Genomic DNA, 4,027 nt, shown 5'->3' with positions numbered 1-4,027 from the left:
TTTGCACAGTGGGTGTGATTTAATACATGTAAATTGCTATAAATCCACGGAAATATATTATTTATTGTTTGACTAAGTTTATATTATTCACAATACGCTGAGAGTATCAGGGGTGAATTCTGGAGAGGGGTAGTGGGGTGATCGACATTGACCCCTCTACTTTATAGAGGAAAAAATAAACCATTCAATGTAGTTTACAATTACAAGTGGGAGATGAATTCCTCTTATTGTGTTACCCCTTACATTTATCATTATATGATGTATTTGTTTATAATGTAACCACTATATCCGTCTATTCATAGTATATTATTTATATTTCAATCGTCTGCGAGATATGCTACGCTTCAGTATATAGCCAATAATATTATATAATATGTATAAACATCTGCAATTGAGGTGTATTGACAACTATTATATATGAATTATACGAGTACTCGGGTACTCGAAAACTGGTGGCTGATTTTAGCACTCCAGTGGTGTTTTTTTTGTTATAGGGCTATCCACTACTATATAAGCCCTAATAAAAAGAACTCCTATGGTGTTCAAAAATCAGCCACCAGTTTTCGTTTCCCCGACTATATATAGATACTGTATTATGAGTAATTTATGACTGTTCTATTATCGTATATCAATTATTCATATAGGTATAGTTAATGCGTGGTAAGAGAAATTTTCCTTGCAGCGTCTGCAGGACTTATAGCGCGACCGTGCTGTTCCACTGTTTGACGCTGCAGGGAAACCGTACCTTCAATTATTCATATATAGGTATTAAATATATTTATTACTTTATTATTTTATTAAAAAATATGACTCTTCAGGTTAAATTGTGGAGGTTTCCCTGCAGCGTCGACCATTGGAACAGCATGGCCGCGTCAGACGCAGACCACGGTAGTGATCGACGCTAGAAGCTGTTGAGAAAACGTACCTTTAGGCTTAATTGTATTCACCCCATGTACCTAGATATTGTATACCTATATAACATACCTATAACTTTTATAATCAATATTGCAGCTGGTGAAAAAAACAAATCTAGAAAATAAAACTAAATTAACCTAAACACGCGCACGTCCTGCAATGGCCGAATATACTAGGTATACATCAATATAATTCTATGGTATATTATAATTGTACAAGTTGTAATAATTGTAATTGTTTATTCAGTATTATCTATAGACATTTGTGTTCTGAAGAAATCTAAAGTCTTTTGAATATGATTATAATTTATATAGCATAAAAAAAAGAAAAGAAAACACTAATATTAGCTATTAGGTAATATTAATTATATTCAAATTATTGAATAATATTATATTTCTGAATGTGTTGTGGAAATTTTGAATAATATTAGCTGGAATACATTTCTTGTTAAATTAGAAAATACATATATTATGTAGTATACATCAATTTTATTTGTATTTAATAAAAATGCAAAACTTTGTGCTTGCGGAAACCATTGTTTTAGTCATTTTAGGGCATTCAGAAAAAAATGCAATTTGCATTGAAATCTGCTCCCTAATTATTATATATAATATTGTATAATTGAAATATAATATTCCATGAATAAATAAACAAATATGATCGGTCGGTATATGTATTGTGTGTAATATAACTAGTGCGAGGATACATAAAAAAAATGTATTCGGTCCCGGGTTTGGGAAACCCTGTTTCGGCGCGCGAGCAAGAGAGCGAGACATCGACGGAGAGCGGACGTTTACCAAGAGCGGTCTAAAATATATTATATGTATATAATTTAATGTCATAGTATAGTTCGTGCAAGACGCTAACAGCAATATGATGGTAATAAAATAGAAGAATGAGGAATAGAAGAACGCACAGAGAAGGCTATTATCTATATAGGTATTGCAGTAATTCGAGGAGAGAAAAACAATAATAATCATCATAACCGCAAAATCCGAGTGAGATGTGTTCATTATAATCAAATCATGACTGTTATTATTTTATGGTACATTATAATATTATTATTATATTATTCAAAAGCAACGTTTACGTCCACGACGACGGCAACGACAACAGTACACGGTCACATTATTATGTGGAGGGGGTCGTCGCCGATTGCGACGGGTTCGTAGGCCGTGGCCGCCGCGTTCAAAACGTGCGTTCAAGGTTTGTCGGAAAAAAAACACATTCGTCGAGCGGATGTGCGTGCGTACACAGACAGTGTAGTCGTCGCCGGCGTCGCGCAAGTCATGCACGACGGCGGCGGCGGCTGTGGCGGGCACGTTTATTATTATTATTATGTTTTTTATGTAGTCGACCGGTAGTTACGTGCGGCGTCGTAATGCGACGTTGCCGGATTGCTGCCGTCGCGCGTTGTCGTCGCCTGGCCGGAGACGATGTGCGTGTGTGTGTGTGTGTATGTTTGTGCGCGCGCGGGAGTATTTTTTATTTCTGCGTTTGCCTTTTACCGCGCAGCAGTAAAATATATTATTATTCCCCCCCCCCCACTCCAATTTCACGAGATTTTATACTCTGAATGATTTTTTTATTCATCAAACCGGCTTGTACGATGATAATAAATAGGTAATAATAATAATATACATATAGTAATTAGTTAATAAATCAGAAGCATTTATTTAATCATTTGTATTAATCCCAGCTAATACCCTTGATAACCTCTGTCTTATAAGATTGCTTATAACATTTAGTTACATAATATAATTTCATACGCATCAGATGAAAAATGTAAATAACTATAGGTATGAATATCAGAATGTATAATTGTATGATACCATTGATACCGACTTAATACTTTTTTGACATCCGTAAAGATTGAACCATTTCTGTGGCATTTGCATAAGCGTAGCGTGATAAATTTATATAGGGGGTTATAGGCTCTTATATTTCTGGTAGGTACGGTAGGTACACAATATAAATTCTAAAAAGTGGGTAAGTGGATGTCGCTCTGCTGTACAGTAGGTTACAAGTGGGTCACTGTAATGGATGGTGTTAAATTTGAATTCAATGATATAATATCATTGTATAAAAAAAATGATTCTGAGCGAAAACGGTCAGTCAGCCTACTGTATGATGATATTATTAAGGTGACTAAAGTAATTTATATATAACCTATTTATGTAGAACGTTGTTTTAAATTTTCAATTCTTAGCTATAATAGTTGAACATTTTAAATTTGATAAAGTTTGACAAAATTTAACTTTAAATGCTTATAAAAAAAATTGTGCCTATGTATTTTTAATATTTTTCAACTGCTATTATAACAATATATCAGGAGCCTTGGATTAAATTTTCACGCTTTTTTAACCAACAAATAAAATTTTATTGATATTTATAGAAAAAAAAACTAATAAAATTGGAAACTGAAAATGTCCCTAAACAGCTAAAAATAAGTCAAAATATTTTTTTAAAAAAGGCATGGTGTGTAGAAAATGCTAATATAAACATTCAGTAAAAATTTCATGTACCTACGGTAATTTGTTTAAAAGTTGCACCAAAAACCAAAATCAATTTTTTCGAAAACAGATTTTCGTAAAAATTTCCGTTTTTCCTTAATTTTCCTTAATTTTCCTTTTGTTTTTCACGACGCTTTTGTAAGCTACTGGGAAAGTTTTACTTTTGAAAGTAAGTGAATCTGTACCCCCCAACGTATCAACTAGATTCACTTTTCTATCAGAAATGATACTGTTATTATAACAGAATATAATCTAATTTATTTAGTTATATTGTAGAATTTAAAAATAAATTAATAATAATATCTAAACATATATACTCGTATGCGTAGTCTAACGTCGATATTCTATTCACTCTACAGCATTGACAGTGATTGACACATATCTAGATTATAGATAAATATTATTCAATGAAGCCCTGCAGAGTGCAGGGTTCAGACTACAAAACCTTAATATATAAATTATATTATATTATTATTTATTATATATCAGTATTAGATTCTGAGTGGAACGATGAATGTATTGATTTTACAATGATGATGTGTGTTTTTTTTTGTTTATTTTTTTTTTTATTTTTGTGTCTGTCATCACCTTTTAGGACA

Source organism: Acyrthosiphon pisum, chromosome A2 (genome assembly GCF_005508785.2).
Source record: "Acyrthosiphon pisum isolate AL4f chromosome A2, pea_aphid_22Mar2018_4r6ur, whole genome shotgun sequence".
NCBI lineage: Eukaryota > Metazoa > Arthropoda > Insecta > Hemiptera > Aphididae > Acyrthosiphon > Acyrthosiphon pisum.
Note: the sequence above shows the minus strand (reverse complement) of the source record.